Here is a 17497-nt window from a genome sequence, read left to right on the forward strand (position 1 = left end):
CTAGTCAAAATGACCATAATAATTATATTTCCTAAATGATAAGGAATAAAATAAGTTGGATATCTATTGCCTGGTTTACTTAATAATAGAAAGAAAATAATTTTGTTTTTAATAATCAGGTATGTGAACTCTGAAAACCTCTTTAGGTTGTTTTTAATTTTCTTGAAAAATGATTGTAGAAGAAGAAAAAATTATAAAATAAAATGAATTCATGAAGAAATTCAATTCAATGTGACTAGATTAATTATATTTTCTAAGCAATAACACTAAACTAAGTAGAATATATATTTACTTAATAATGGAAAGAAAATAAATTGCATTGACCAGATTTCACTAATTTAGATTTTTTTAAAAAAATATAATCTATGATTTTAGGAGAAAAGAAAGAAAAATTATAAAATAAGATGAATTTAGTAAAAACTTTAATTCAAAGTGACCAGATTCATTGTATTTTTTAAACAATAAAGATAAATTAAGTAGACTGTATATGGAATGAAAATAAAGCGTTGACTAGATTTATTTTAATTCAAATTATACTTGACTATAAATAGGACCTTTCAAGTAAATCAAGTAAACAAAAAATACTCCATAGATTCTTTCAAGACTTTTCCCACTAGTAACTTCATTTGATGGATGAGAGGCCGAGTTGGTTGTCGGAAAACTGGAAGTTCCAAGCGGTACTTCGCACTTCTGGCGCCACTACTGGAATTATTGATAAATACTATTATGAACCAATCTGTGGAGATAAATTCCGATCAAAGAATGAGGTACTTTATTTTCTGAAAATGGGTGGCAAGCACAAAAAGGAAAGCACTGATAGTAGTAGTACTGTTGCTATACCATCTGAGATACCCGATTGCAAAAAGAGAAAGAGCAACTCGAAAACAAAGAAAGTTAGTACTCCTTTTTACTTTGATTCTGCAAATTCGCCGGAGAGCGTGTGCTGGACTCAGACAGATATGGGAAGCTTCTATCAATGGCTACATGATTTCTGAAATCGACAAACAAGAATGGAATGCTGTCTTCACAAGTGTATCGAAGCTCAAGATAAACAGAACAAAAAAAGAGAAATAGATGGCTATAATGTTCATTGAGAACAATAAAAATTAATAAATATGTTGTTGTTTGAAGTTATATGTCAATTTTATTTATGCTCATTAAATAAAATTTTAATACATAAATTGATCGATATTTGTTCTTGTGTGATTTTATGTATGATAGCCTTTTAACTTGGGTTATTAACTAGACACCTCATCTTGAACAAAATATGAATTTTAAATGCCTTTGATTTTGATTATGCCAACATGACGTTGGTCTAAAATATACAAAATACATGTCTTTTAAGTTATAAGAAACATGAAAAAGGTGAAATAATCTCTAATAAAACTTTCTCACCAAACGTTGTGGTAAACACAATAATCATAAAGAGAATTGATTTGTACACAAATGATTTATCTCAATGCGATTAGATCTCTTGTGAGTTTGTTATGTACTAGCTAGTGTCACTTATATATGATTGAAACAACGTCTAGTGTTAGATTTGATACAATTAAACCGACTAAATAAAATAACCGACTAAATAAAATAATTCACTAGTTCATTAAATATACTTATTCTCTTATTTTGATACAATTATAATTAGATTTGTATATTTTTTTAATTTAATTTATTAATATGTGACATTCTTTGGTGGGTCAATATACCTGAGGAATCCAATGATAATAATATACATTGGTGAAGTAATAGTTTGTTAATAAAATCAATGTGTCGATCTAGAAATTGATGATAAATCTTATAAAAGCTTATAAGTTTTTATGGTACATCGTACATCTAAATTTTATATCTAGCATATGAAATAAGTTGACTGAAAGGTTTTAAAAAATAATGAATAAATTAAATTATCGATAATTTAATTTGCTTGATTAGTATCTGAATCTTAACATGAGAAGTTAGATAAATAATTTATTATCTATCATGATAAGATTAATTCATCAATAAATATACTAATGTTATAATAGAGAGTCTTCTTAATTAATTTTATGGTCCCTATTGTGCATTGATAAGTAGAATTTATTGAAATTGGGAGTTTCTTTTATGGAAAGAAGACCTGATATGTTTTAGAAACATATATGTTTGGAAATATTTACTTTTTTTTGAAAAAGTTTTGGTTGAAAAATCGTTATGATTGAAAAATAATTTTAGAACCCTAAATTATTTGTCTATATAAAGGGTCTCTTTTCCAACGAGAGGACAAACCATTTTTAAGAAAAAAAAGTATTTTCTCACAAAAGTATTGCACAATTCAACAATTATTCATATGACACAATAGAAGATTGTAGAATTTGAGTATCATCTTATTGGTTATCTTTATTCACATTTTAAAAAGATAATTTGTTTATCTCTATATGTTCTATTTATCTATATTACATACATATTTGACAATGACATTGCTTTACTGCATGTATAATAATTCAATCACAAGAATGACAACTCACTACAGATCTCATCATGTTGAGGTTAATCATATACCTAAAATACTGAGCATCATTAAGTATATATCGTTGGTGACCTCTTTACATGTTGTCTCTTTTAATTTAATGTTCGATTGAAATGATCACCTATGTGTTTTATGGTTTTGATCGAAAATGTGAACCTCTTGACTTGAACTTTCTATGAACTTGATGAAATTCTATGATAGCCTTAATGTGATTGTGAACTTGATGAAATTTTTATTTGCTCGTTGTTGATTTTGTGAATTGACTTGGAAATTGTAACACCCTTGAATTCCCTTACCTGATCTAACTCTAAAACACCTAAAAATCCTACCAAGAAAGGACTACAAGACTAACCTCGATGCTGGTGGAATTTCCATGGCTCGTGGTGAGCACCACGGATCGTAGTCCCTTTCGTGGAGCTGACTCCCAAAACTCCTAAGTCGATAGGAAACCACGCTTGAGGTTCACGACCCCTAATGGTTTTCATAGATCGTGAGAAGGTCCTTGAATCTTAACCCCCCCTAGCATGATCCAAGTCCAAGACCATGGCGTCATGACCGTCTGTAATAATTTCCCAACTAAGTTTTAATAAAGGGCATTCAGGTCTTTTCAACCTTTTTCCAACTAAACCATGCACGTTTTAGGGACTCAAAATTAGTCCCCTAGCCTACAAATAGGGTTTTCATCTCATTCACACTCATATTTTCTTGATAGAAGAGATTGGAGAAAAGAAAGAAAGCTAGGGTTCAAGGTCTTCGAGCCATTCCTTCTAGTTTCCATCATCCTTTCGATTTCCAGGTATGTAAGGCTATCCATAATGTGGATGGAGTTTATCCACATGCCCTACATCTTCGGTTATTCGAGTTGATTTGAGTTTTGAGGTTCCATGAATTGAGTTATTAAATTATTTAAAATTCCTATTGAGTTTTGTATATGAATTTCATTGTGTTTTTGCATATATTATACTATTCCTTGATGAGTTTTATTGAGTTGAGTTTTGTTGAGAGTATGAATTTGTGTTTGCATTCACATAAACCCTAATTGAGATTTGATTTATTTTCTATGCATTGATGGAGTTTTTAAAAGATTGATTTGTGAATGGTTTGAATTAATCATATTATGCATTATTTTGAATTTAAAGAATGACAATTTTCATCTTTGATTGAGAAAGAGTTTGAGCATGAGTTGGATTTGAGATGTTTCAATTTAATATTTTGAGCATGAGTATTTTGAGTAAAAACGAGTTGAAGATTATTACAATAAAACATCTATATTGAGGATGAGTTGAAGAGTTAAATTATGCTTTAAATGCATCCTTTGAGTTGAGATGAGTTGAGTTTTGAGATAAGTCCAAAAGAGACTAGATGAGTTAATTGAGTATTTTATTCACTATATTAGCATAGTAAAGTATTTTAGGAGTAGTATTGAACACCAATTTGGGTAAGAGTAGAGGCAACCCAATTTTGGGTAGTATTGAAGACCAATTTTATTTTTTGCTTTATTGAGTTGAGTCATTTCAGAGTGAGTCCATTTTGTTGATTGTGTTCCTTTACCACAATTTTAAATACTCGTACATTCCATGTACTGATGTCTTTTGGCCTACATTGTTTCAAATAGAAATAAAGGTGGTAAAAATCATCTACAGGCGCTCTGTTGAAGATCTTTTCTTTCCTGATAATGGTGAGACCTCCTTGCTTCCGGAGGAAACGCATATATTCATTTATTGCTTCTGAGTATTTCCTTTTGAGGTAGTTGTGGGTTTGTCTCAGCACCTTCTTGATAATTGTTAGAGGCTTCTTAGACATAGGCTGAGTAGAGTGGATTTGATATCTTTTTGAGTCTGTTTTGAAAACTATAATTTATGAGATGAGATTTTTACATATATAAGATTGTTTATTTAGAATATTCTTTCTTTGAGTATTGATTTGATAGCCCACCTAAGTGCTTCCTTTAAGTTATATTGATTCTTCCACTGAGTGGTTGAATGAGTGATCAGACCGAGTTGTTCGCTTAGGGCCAATAATGGTCTTCGAGTGCTGGACATTTTTAGGGTACCCTCCCGGGGTGTAACAAATATGTTATTAGATCACAGAGTTTAAGAGACCTAGGATGTCTTTAAAGTTGTGTCTAGTAGAGTCTTGCTTATGGGTGTGTCATGCACCACACTTATAATCAGGAGGATATAGGACATTATGAATTATCTCACTTCTTCCATATCTGAGTTCGTGAGATAGAGTTTAACATTATAAAAGTTTTCATCTAATTCGTGTGTTACACGTTGCAAACAATGCCTCCTAAATGTACCGCCAACCAGGAAAATATCACCAGCATCGAGATTCTGCAGTCTTAGATTCCCCCACCTTCTGGAGTGAGAAGTAGGGGTCGACCTGCCTAGTCTATGGAGGAAACCCAAATGTGTACTATTCATCCCTCTCCTACTTCAGAGGATCTATTGCCATGCTCACTCAGTTGGTAGCTTCCCAGAGGGGTAACCAGAGTTCACCTGCTCTTAGCTCCAGCTCTCAAGAGTCATCAGCTTCAGTGAGGATACAAGATTTCTTAAGGTTGAACCCACCAGTTTTCACGGGTTCTAAGGTTGAGGAAGACCCCTACATTTTCATCGATGAGATGTGGAAAATACTAAAGGCGATACATTCTACTGCGGTTGAGGGAGTGGAGTTGGTTTCTTACCATCTTAAAGATGTGATGAATGTGTGGTACAACCAATGGGAGGAGGGAAGAATGTTGAGCCTGCTATTTGAGATGAATTTGAGGGTGCTTTCCTTGATCATTTTTCTCCTAGAGCTTTGAGGTATGCCAAGGTTGAAGAGTTCGTGAACCTTAAGCAAGAGGGAATGACAGTGAAGTTGTATGGTCTGAAGTTCATCCAGCTGTCTAGATATGCTTCGAAGATGGTCCCAAATATGAGATCCAAGATGAGAAAGTTTGTCTCCGGCCTAGGAAAACATGTGAAGAAGAAGTATAAGGCCTCACCATTGATTTCTGACATGGATAATCTAGGCTCATGGTTTATGCTCAGTAGGTTGAGGAGGATGTGTCACGACCCGAATGTGGGCCATGATGGCGCCTACTATAACCTCCGAGTAGGCAAGCCAAACCCAAATCAAGCAGAAGTCAAACTAAATTTAATTAATTAATTAATAACATAAGAAGGCGAAAGCAAAAAGAATATAGAGAAATAAATGTCGGGCTAGGGTATAGATATGTAAATAAAATACAAAATATAAAAAAGGACCGATAGTGACCAAAATGATGAACTAACACTAGATCAAACCCAGGACCTGATGTCACCTACACAGGATCTACTAGGTATAAAAGTTGACAATGTATATATATACAATACAGATCAGACTATCCAAAAGTATAAGTGTAAGTCAGTACAAAAGAGGGAAAGTAGCAATTCTCTTAACGTCAGGAGCTCACCACAATCTGAATGTGGCACTGCTATGGATGATCAGGCGTACAATGGGGGTGTCTCGAAATGGAAGCTGCATCAAAAAAATGTTAAAGTGCAGTGTGATTACCAAAGCACGGGGTACTCATTGGCCATCATAGGCCGATTGAGCGCAGAAAGAATAAATATATAATTTGCAGCACGATAGTACCACTAATAATAAGAGAGAAGCATAAAACTAATGTTATGGGAAAAAGGGGTACGGGAAAAATCATTTCGTAAACAAGTAAATCCCAACCAAATAGGTAATCATAGTGATAATCTCAACCCACAAAATACCAGAGGAATGCATCGATATAAAATAGTACATATAGATCAATATATCTTAAAAAGTAGCATGGGGCGTTCGAAATTCACACCTCGAGCTTCTAAATAATAATAATAATAATAGTAACCCAAATATGTATGAATGGGCAGCCTAAAATTCACATCTCTAGCTTTTCAATAATATTATTAATAATATAACCCGAAATATGTGTCAATGGGCCACCCGGAACTTACACCTCGAACTTCTCAATAATATTAGTAATAATAATAACCCAAAATATGTGTCAACTGGCCACCCAGAATTCACACCTCGAGCTTCTTAATATGAAATTTCATAAATAAAATATCACCAATATTTCTTTAATAAAATCCTTAACCTTATTCATCAACCAAAAGTTTTAATCTCATCATTTTGTTCTTTCTTTTGAAATGGTTCTTAACACCGGCGAGGCAAATCAATACAAGTATTATGTCAAAATCATATATAATTTAAGTCTAGAAAAATCAAATCAAAGGCACAAAATCACGAACCTAGGACAGTGGTGTACCGAAAGCACAGCCTCGGACCAAACATTTCAATATCAAAGGAAACCAAGACACAAGCATAAGCCAAAATTCACAACAAGTGGCAACCGAAACCAAACAAGTCAAACCACGGCTTCCTAAGCCCAAATCACCTAGAAGTGAGTTCTAAAGATTCTAAGCCATGTAAAACAAGTCAAGATATCACCTAGACTATGTATCCAACAACTAAAACCCCAAACTTGTAATTAACGATGATCATCAACTCCATTTTTCTCAATGAAATATCAACACTTAAATCACCAACTTAATCATGCGTTACTACTCAAAATATACCAATTCTAACCAAGACAAGTCTAACAAGGGTAAAACATAACCTACCTCAAAGCAAAAACCACATCCAAACTGGTAAACTTGAGCTTTTCCCTTTTGGGCTGCCTTCGAACGATGCCGCTCTATCAAAATAAAGTCAACGATACCCATATTGCTATAACTAAAAATGGAACTAAAATTGAGTCAAAATTCAACATTAGGACTTGTGCACAAAATTGAAAAATGAACTTCATGACAAGGTTCCAAATAACTCAAGGAACTTGTGTCCCAAAATGGGCACATTCGAGCACCGGAAGAGCTCAAACAACCCCACCAAATTCAATCCTTAGAATAGTTCAAAAAAATGAAAGAAACAAAAAAATTATGCAAAACTTACTAGGTTTTTAGGATGAGAAAGGGTTTCGGAATGTCCCTGCAAGAATTTTCAACATACCAGAACAAAAATGATCAAAAATGGCCAAGAGGATCTCTCAAAATCCCAAAATTAGTAAGTTTGCTGGAAATGGGCTTTTTAATTCACTGAAGCCAGTGAATTTTTTCATCACAATCGCGAGCTGGGCCTCGCGATCACAAGGTTTGATCCATCTAACCCATCATGATCGCGATGATAATCATGTGATCACGATGCCCACGGTCTTAGGCCTTCTTGATTGCAGACCTCTGGGTCGCGAACGCGAGGAACAAAAGTTCCTGCACCAGCAATTCAGCTGAAGCTAAACTTTGGAGGAGTGAAATTTTCTCCAACGGGGGTATGGAATTCATTCGGAACCCCGCTAATGCAAACAAACTTTCTACCCAACCAGAAATGACATTCCAGACTCAATAGAATTGAGAGATTTTCCAACGGAGGTCGTTTTGATGAAATGTTGACTGAAGTCAACATTTTCCAAAGAAAACATTTAAAATAAACAAATGGCCTAAAACTTATTCGAGCACCTCAAAAATTGAACCAAAGGTCATTCCAGACCAAACTCAGCATTACAGAGATAACCGCGCTGATAAAATTTTCATCTGAGCATATTTACTCAAAATGTTAACCAAAGTCAAACTTTGCCAAAACTTTAAAGTTAAACTGATAAATCACCCAAACTCAAAATAACAACTCCAAAACCCAAACCAACCTTCTTTCTAGACCAAATTGGACCTTTTGGAGCAGATGGGGGCATCAAAATTCTCATACGACACCTGAAACTCCATATGTTGACTAAAGTCAACTCTTTCAAACCTTAAGCCTCAAAATGTCCACACTACCTCAAAACTCAACCAAACAACTTGGGAATAATTCCACCTATCCCAACATCACATAAGATCTATAAAGAAGCTACGCCAAGAGGTAAAATGGTAAAAACACATAAAATCATGAAAATGACCTTAGAGGTCATTATAATATCCACTATTAAAAGGACTTTCATCCTCGAAAGTCAAGGATGCAAAGTGCTTGGTGTCTCCAAATGGTGAGGATATCATGTCGCATGTCCTGCTCGGTCTCCCAAGTAGCCTCCTTGACCGAATGATGCCTTCACTAGACTTTCACCGATGTAATTTCCTTAGACATCAACTTCCTAACCTGCCTATCCAAAATAGCCATAGGCTCTTTCTCAAAGGTGAAGGACTCATCAAACAGAATTGAATCCCAATTTATCATGAGAGACATATCCCGAACATACCACCGTAGCATAGAAACATGGAACACAGGGTGAACACCTGAAAGTGTTGGGGGAAAGGCCAACTCATAAGCTACCCCTCTTCTCGAATCTTATCATGCCCTTCATGGGCAACACTCGCAGGAATACTCGATCTCTAACCATAAACTCCAAAGGTTGAACCTTCTGATTAGCATAACTCTTCTGCCTACTCTAGGATGTATGGAGCCTCTCCTAATTATACGAACTTTATCCATCGAGTCACATAACAAATCGATACCCCAAGGCCTAATCTTAAAAGAATAAAACAAGCCTATTGAGGAATGGCATCTCCTACCATACAATACCTCAAAGGGATCTATCTCTGCGAACTCTGCCAAATAGTAGCTATTATTATATGCGAACTCTGCCAAAGCCAAGGAATAATCCCACTGACCTCCAAAATCAATAACACAGGCCCATAGCATGTCCTCCAAGACTTGCATATTCCTCTCTAACTAACCATCGATGTGGGGTGAAAAGCTTTGGTGAGCTTGACTCGGGTACCCAAATATCTCTATATAGAACCCCAAAAATGTGAAGTGAACTGAGTACCATGGTCTGAAATGATAGATACTGGCACCCCAAGTAATCGTACTACCTCTCACATGTAAATTTGAGCCAACCTATGGGAAGTATAAATAGTCTAGATTGGTACAAAGTCAGCAGACATAGTCAATTGATGTATGATGACCCAAATAGAATTAAAACCTAGGGAGGTACGTGGTAAAACTACTATGAAGTCTATAGCTATCCTCTCCCACTTTTACTCTCGAATGGGTAGTCGCTGGGTTAAACCACCTAGCCTCTGATGCTCGAACTTAACCTGCTGACAGTTCAAGCACCTATCAATAAAAACAAGAATACCCCACTTCATCCCAAACCATGAATAATGCTGCCATATGTCATGATACATCTTCTCCGCACCTGGATAAATGGAATATCTAGAATAATGGGCCTCCTCAAGGATGAGCCTAACTAAATCTCATACTCTAGGAACAAAGATATGACCCACAATCCTCAAAATTCCCTTCAGATCTAAGGTCGCCTTCCTAGCCTCTCCACTGAGTTCTTTATCATGAATCACCCTAATTGTTGATTTTCAAACTGTTGTTCCCTAATCTACTCTATCAAGGAAAATATTGCCTCTACACAAGCAAGTAGACTGACTGACTCAGAAATATCAAAATGAACCATTTGGTTAGCTAAGGACTGGATGTCGGAAGCTAAATGTTGTTGCTCAATTGATAAGAGTGCCAAAATCCCCATACTCACTGCCTTCTGGCTTAAAGCTTCTACTACTACATTTTTCTTGCCTGGAGATAGAGAATAGTGATTTCATTGTCCTTCAACAACTCCAAGCATCGGTGCTGTCTCAGATTAAGGTCTTTCTGGCTAAATATGAGTTGAAGACTATGGTGGTCAGTGTAGATCTCATAATAGGCTACATAAAAATAATACCTCCAAATCTTTAATACGAAGACTACTGCTACCATCTCTAAATCATGTGTGGGTTAATTAAGCTCATGCACCTTTAGCTGCCTGGAAGCATATGCAATAACTCTACCCTACTGCATCAGAACACAACCCAAGCAAACACCTAAAGCATTACCATACAATGTAAATCCATGGTCTTCAACTAGAAGAGTAAGAATCAGAGCTGAAGTCAACAAGGCTTTGAGCTTCAGAAAGCTAGCCTCACACTCGTCAGACCACTGGAAGGGGACATTCTTCTGAATTAGTCTAGTCAAACGTGCTACAATAAAAGAGAACCCCTCCACAAACCATCTACAATATCCTACCAACCCAATGAAACTGCGAACCTCAGGAGGAAGGGTGGGCCTAGCCTAATCACAAACTATCGCTATCTATGCTGATTCTACCATAACCCCATCCTTGGACACCATGTACCCTAGGAATGCCACAGACTCAAGCCAAAATTCATACTTTGTGAATTTGGTATACAACTAATGATCCCGTATAGTCTGAAGTACTATCCTCAGGTGCTCCTAAAGTAGACTAAAATGTCATCAATGAATACAATGACAAAGAAGTCTAAGTAGGACTTGAACACACGGTTCATCAAATCTATGAATGTTGTAGGGGCATTAGTCAACCCGAAAGATGTGACTAAGAACTTATAATGCTCGTATGGAGTCCTAAAAGCATCTATAGGGATATCTGACTCCCTAATCCTCAACTACTGATACCCTGACCTCAAGTCTATCTTAGAGAACATTGCTGCACCATGGACCTGGTCAAATAAGTCATCAATTAGCGACAACATGTACCTATTCTTGATAGTCACCTTATTCAGCTTCCTATAATCAATACACATACGCAAGGTACCATACTTCTTTTTCACGAATAGAATAGGTGCACCCCAAGAAGACACATAGGGACTAATAAACCCCTTACTTAAGAAGTGTTGGAGCTGTACCTTAAGCTCCCACCCTCAAATGAAGCCTTCTAATATGGTGGAATAGAGACTAGTTGTGTACTCGGCTCAACATCAATGTTGAAGTCAATATCACGCTCAGGAGGAAGGCTAGGTAGATCAGTGGGAAATACATCAGAGAACTCTTGAACCACCGAAATTGAATCTATAAAAGGAGTGTCAGCACTAGTGTCACAGACATAAGCAAGATAGGCTAGACATCTATTTCCCACTAACCACTGAGTCTTGAGGAAGGATATCAAACCACATGGTATATGGCTAACTACACTTGTCAAAACGACTGGAAGAAATACTAGGCATACATAAGGTAATAGTCTTGGAGAAGCAATCCAGAATCGCATGATGAGTAGACAACTAATCCATGCCTAGAATCAAGTCAATATCTACCATATCTAGTATAATAAAGTTCTCTCTAGTATCATATCCCGAGATAGTCACCACACAGGATCGATACACTCAATACACTACTAAAGAATCAATTACGGGGGTAGCTACACACATAGACATAGGCAGTAGTTTACATAAAATATCCCATCGAGTATCACGAGAAGACACATACGAGTAAGTGGACCCCATATAAAATAAAGCATAGGTAGACTGATGAGAGATGGATATCATACTTGTGTTGATAGAATCCGATGTCTATACCTTCGGCTTACTCGAAAAAGCATACATGTGAATGCGTCCACCTCTACCACCTGTCTGTCCTGCCTAGGGACTACCCCTAGTACATTGAGACTCACCTTGACCATCCTACACACTCTCTCTAGGGGGATGAACTAAGGCCCTTGATACCTTAACCTATTGACCCTATAGACCCTGCTGACTATGGAGTCTATGATGGATGATAGTAGGACACTCCCTCGCAAAGTGACCTATCATACCATACTCATAGTACTGCCTTTTAAATAAACCTCATTGTGATATCCCAGCTAAACTTGAATGGCCACCATGACCTGAGTAACCAAAATTCTAACTTTGAGAAGCCTAACCTTGAGAAGCCTGACCCAAAGTCTGGCCACTCTGACCACCGACACCTGCTGATCCACCATCGTAAGCTATAAGGCTTCCTGAATTATTCTACTAGGTGGATACTACTGTAGATAGCCTCTACCAAAAGAACCCTTACTATATGACTGGCATCGCTTCCTCCATAGGCCTCATTATATATAGCTTCAATAATATAGGTATAGTCTACTATATGTAAGATTGAATAGCCCGATGCAACTATCTTCTCTATAGCCAACCTTAAGGGAACATACAACCCTCAAACGAATCAGTGTTGGTATAATCATGGAAGAGTGCCTATATAGCTCATGAAATTGCGACTCATACTTTGTGACCATCATCATTCCCTGTACTAATGGTGTGAACTCATCCCTCATTTAATCCCTCAAACTGCATGGTACACACTTCTCCAAGAAGTCCTCAGAGAACTGAATACATCCACGACAATCCTATAGGTCTACAACATACGATCTCCACCACTGCTTCACTGGTCTATCCTACTGGAAAGTAGTATAATCAACCCCGTGGGACTCCACCAATGTGAGGTTATGCAACCTCTCATGGCAACTAACCAAAAACTCGTGGGCATCCTTGCCCATGGTACTTGAGAACTTGGTAGGGGACAATTTGATAAACCTCCCCAATAACTTTTTCTCCTTTGAAGTCATAATAGTTCTAGATTTCATGTGGTGAACAACTATAAGAATAAGATGAATCACCAGATGGGGCACTGTAGTAGTAGGTTGTAGGACTGGGTTATGATCATATTGTACCCCAACTTAGTCTGAAGTCTGTGCCTCCTCTCGAACCTGAGGTCCAGCATATGTGCTAGGCAGGGTCCCTGCTTAAGGCATACCCTTCATAAAGCTAAGGGTCTAGGCCAGAGTATCATGTAACTCTGGTGTGGCCAAAAATTTGGGTTGAGGTGGGGCTAGATCCTCCTCTGTCGGTTGATGCTCGAACTGCTCAACCTCATTATCTAACTCTGGCACTGGTGCTGTGGACTGAGCTTTGCCCCAGCCTCTATGTCAACCTTGAACTCTACCCCGGGCTTGGGCTCTATCTGCAGGCGTAAGGGGTCCTCATCTACCTCAGGTAGAATAGATCAATATTTCTTCAAAAGTATCATGGGATGCCTAAAATTCACACCTCGAGCTTCTCAATTATAATAATAATAATAATAATAATAATAATAGTAATTCGAACATGTATCAATAAGCCGCCTGAAATTCACACCTCGAATTTCTCAATAATATTAGTAATAATAATAACCTAAAATATGTGTCAACGGGCTACCTAGAATTCACACCTCGAGCTTCTCAATATGAAATGCCATAAATAAAATATCACTGGTATTTCTTTAATAAAATCCTTACCCTTATTCATCAACCAAAAGTTTTAATCTCATCATTTTGGTCTTTCTTTTAAAATGGTTCTTAACACAGGAGAGGTAAATCAATACAAGTAGTATGTAAAAATCATATATCATTCAAATCGAGAAAAATCCCATCAAAGCCACCAAATCACTAACTGGGACGCTGGTGTATCAAAAGCACGGCCTCGGACCCAACATTTCAATATCAAAGGCAAACAAGACACAAGCATAAGCCAAAATTCTCAACAAGTGGTAACCAAAACCAAAAAAGTCTTACCACGACTTCCTAAGTCCAAATGGGCACATTCATAGCATCAAAAGAGCTCAAACACCCCACCAAATTCTAGCCCTAGAATAGTTTTAAAACATGTAAGAAATAGAAGAATTATGCAAAACTTATGAGGTGTTTAGGATGAAAAAGGGTTTGGGAACATCTGACAAGAATTTTCAACACACCGGAACAAAAATGATCAAAAATGGCCAAGAGGAGCTCTCAAAATCCCAAAATTACTAAGTCCCAAAATGGGATTTAGCTGCTGGAAATGGGCGTTGTAATTCACTAAAGCTAGTGAATTTGTTCATCAAAATCATGAGCTGGGCCTCATGATCGTGAGGTTTGATCCAGTTAAACCATCACAATCGCGATGGTAAATCACACGATCGCAATGCCCAGGGCCTTAGGCCAGTGCGATTGCGAACCTCTAGGTTGTGCACGCGAGAAACTTTGCACCAGTAATTCAGTTGGTGATGAACTTTGGAGAAATGGGATTTTCTCTGATGGTGGTTTGGAATTCATTTGGAACCCTGCTAACGCAAATGAACTATGCTACCCAATGAGAAATGACATTTTAAATTCAATGAAATCGATGGATTTTCCAACGGAGGTCATTTCAACAGAATATTGACCGAAGTCAACACTTTTCAAAGAAAGTATTCAAAACACACAAACAGCCTAAAACTTATTTTGAGCACCTCTAAAATAGAACCAAAGGTCGTTCTGGATCAAAATCAGTGTTCCAAAGTTAACTGCGCTGATAGAATTTTCATCCGAGCGCGTTTTCTCAAAATTTTGACCAATGTCAAATTTGGCCAAAACTTTAAAGTTAAAATGAAAAATAGCCCAAACTTAAAGCAAAGACTGCAAAACCAAACCAGCCTTCCTTCTAGGCTAAAATGGAGTTGATAGTACCATAGAAATTCTCATACGATGCCCGAATCTCTGGATGTTGACTAAAGTCAACTCTTTCAAACCTTAAGCCTCAAAAATGGCCAAACCACCACAAAACTTAGTTAAGCACCTTGGAAAGTGTGCCACCTATCATAGTATCTCATAAGAGCTATAAAGAAGCTAAGGAAAGGGGTAAAATGGTAAAGATACAAAAATCACAAAAATGACCTTGGAGGTCATTATAATAAGAAGAAATATAAGGATGAGCACTTGAGAAAGAAAGCAAAATATGTTTTGCCTAAGAATGAGAAGAAACCTAGTAAGAGCTACAAGTCCTTCTTTCAGAAGAGGTCTTCTAACTATGCCCCATCATCAGCGAGTGCACTTATACCCAGCTACACATTTGATCAAAAAAAATAGAGCCACCAAAATTTTAGAGCTCAGGGTTCCCAATCCCATGGAACTGTAGATCAAGGTCCAAAGGGGAAGCCACCTTCAGCAAGTGTAGTAGGCTTCATTTAGGAGAGTACATAGCTAGTACCAGGGATTGTTGTAACTATGGTAAAATGGGTCATATCTAGAGAGACTGTCTGATGTTGGGCGACAAATCCATATATTCTTCTGTGGCACCACTAGGCCGAGGTAATTAGACGACAAATCAGATATTGTTACTGGTATGCTTTGAGTCTTTTCTTTTGATGTCTATGCTTTGATTGATCTAGGTTCCACCTTGTATTTTGTGACCCCATATGTGGCTAATGAGTTTGATATCCTTCCTAAGCCCCTTCTTGAGCCCTTTAATATTTCTACTCATGTTGGTAAGTCTATTATAACTGAGAGGGTCTATAGAGATTATCGAGAAACCATGGCTGACTTAGTTTAGTTAGACATGGTTGATTTTTATTTATTCTTATCATGAACTGACTTTATGCCTGTTGTGACTCAGTTGATTGTAGAACTCAAATTATTAACTTTCAGTTTCCGGATGAACCTTTCATAGAGTGGAAGGGTAGTCCAGCAGTGCCTAAGGGTAAGTTCATATCATACCTTAGGGCCAGAAAGTTAATCTCCAAAGGTTGCAACTATCATATAGATTGAGTTACAGATGATAGTGTGGAAGCTTCATCCCTCAAGTCTGTTTCCATTGTTAATGAGTTTCCCAAAGTTTCCCCTGATGATCTTCCCAGATTCCCTCCTGATAGGGAGATTGAATTTGAGATTGATGTACTTTCTGATACGCTACCTTCACTTTTTTGCCATATGGAATAGATCTCGCTGAGTTGAAAGAATTAAAAAAACAACTGAAAGATCTCTTAGATAAGGGATTCATTAGGTCGAGTGTGTTACCTTGGGTCTCTCTTATCCTATTCATGCGAAATAAAGATTTTTCCCTCAAGATATGTATTGACTATTATCAGTTAAAAAATATCACCATAAAAAATAAGTATCCTCTTCCTAGGATAGATGATTTGGTTGACCAGCTTCATTATGCCACTTGTTTCTCACAGATAGACCTTAGATTATGCTATCATCAGTTGAAAGTGATGGAGTGTGACATTCCAAAGACAACTTTTTGAACCCAACATGGTCACATTGAGTTTATTGGTATGTCTTTTGATTTGACTAATTTTCCTACAACATTTATGGACTTGATGAATCGAATGTTCAAATAGTACTTGTACATGTTTGTGATTGTGTTTATCAAAGTCATTTTAATCTACTCCAAAAGTGAGGAGGAGCATGCCAATCATCTTAGCATATAAGGAGTTGTATGTTAAGTTTTTGAAATGTAAATTCTGGCTTGGTTTGGTGGAATTCTTAGGACATGTTGTATTGGGTGAAGCTATTCAAGTTGATTAGTAGAAGATTGGGGTTGTAGAGATCTGGCCTAGGCCGACATTTCTGACTGACATAAGGTATTTCTTCAATTTGGCTAGTTACTACTATAGATTTGTTGAGGCGTTTCCATCCATATCATCTCTATTAACTAAGCTGACTCAGAAAAAGGAAAAGTTCTAATGGTCAAATGCTTGTAAGAAAAGCTTTCAAGAGTTGAAAACAACATTGGCAACTACCCCAATTTTGTCTCTACCCAAGGGAACATATGGTTTTATTATCTATTGTGATGCGTCCAAAGTTGGATTGGGTTGTGTGTTGATGTAGAAGGGTAGGGTTATTGCATATATTTCTAGAAAGCTTAAGATTCATAAGAGAAACTACTCGACTCATGACCTTGAGTTGGCAGCCATAGTATTTTCTCTCAAGATTTTGCGTCACTACCTCTATAGTGTGCATGTTGATGTATTTACTAATCACAAGAGTGTGCAGTTTGTGTTTAGATAGAAAGAGTTGAACTTGAGGCAGAGGAGATAACTCGAGTTGCTTAAGGATTATGAAATGAGTATTCTCTACTACACTAGTAAAGCTAACATGGTTATTGATGCTCTTAGCAGGTTTGCTATAGGGAGAACAACCTATGTGGAGGAAGGAAAGTGAGAGTTCGCTAGAGAGGTGCATAAACTTGCACAGTTGGGAGTCCACCTTATAGACTCTAGTGAAGGTGGTGCTATTGTTCAAAATAGGGATAAATCATCTCTAGTTGCTGAGGTGAAGGAAAATTAAGACCAAGATCCTATCTTATTTCAGTTAAAAGATGATGTTCATAAGCAGATCATGGATTTTTCCAAAGGGGGAGAAGGAGTATTGAGGTACTA

At 37.0% G+C, this 17497-nt stretch overlaps 1 pseudogene; it reads left to right on the top strand.

Annotated features, from left to right (window-relative positions):
* Positions 1–629: 629 nt before the first annotated feature.
* LOC129884338 (methyl-CpG-binding domain-containing protein 5-like) lies at positions 630–1074 on the top strand (annotated as a pseudogene).
* Positions 1075–17497: the final 16423 nt, after the last annotated feature.

The sequence above is a fragment of the Solanum dulcamara genome, chromosome 4 (assembly GCF_947179165.1).
Source record: "Solanum dulcamara chromosome 4, daSolDulc1.2, whole genome shotgun sequence".
Lineage (NCBI taxonomy): Eukaryota > Viridiplantae > Streptophyta > Magnoliopsida > Solanales > Solanaceae > Solanum > Solanum dulcamara.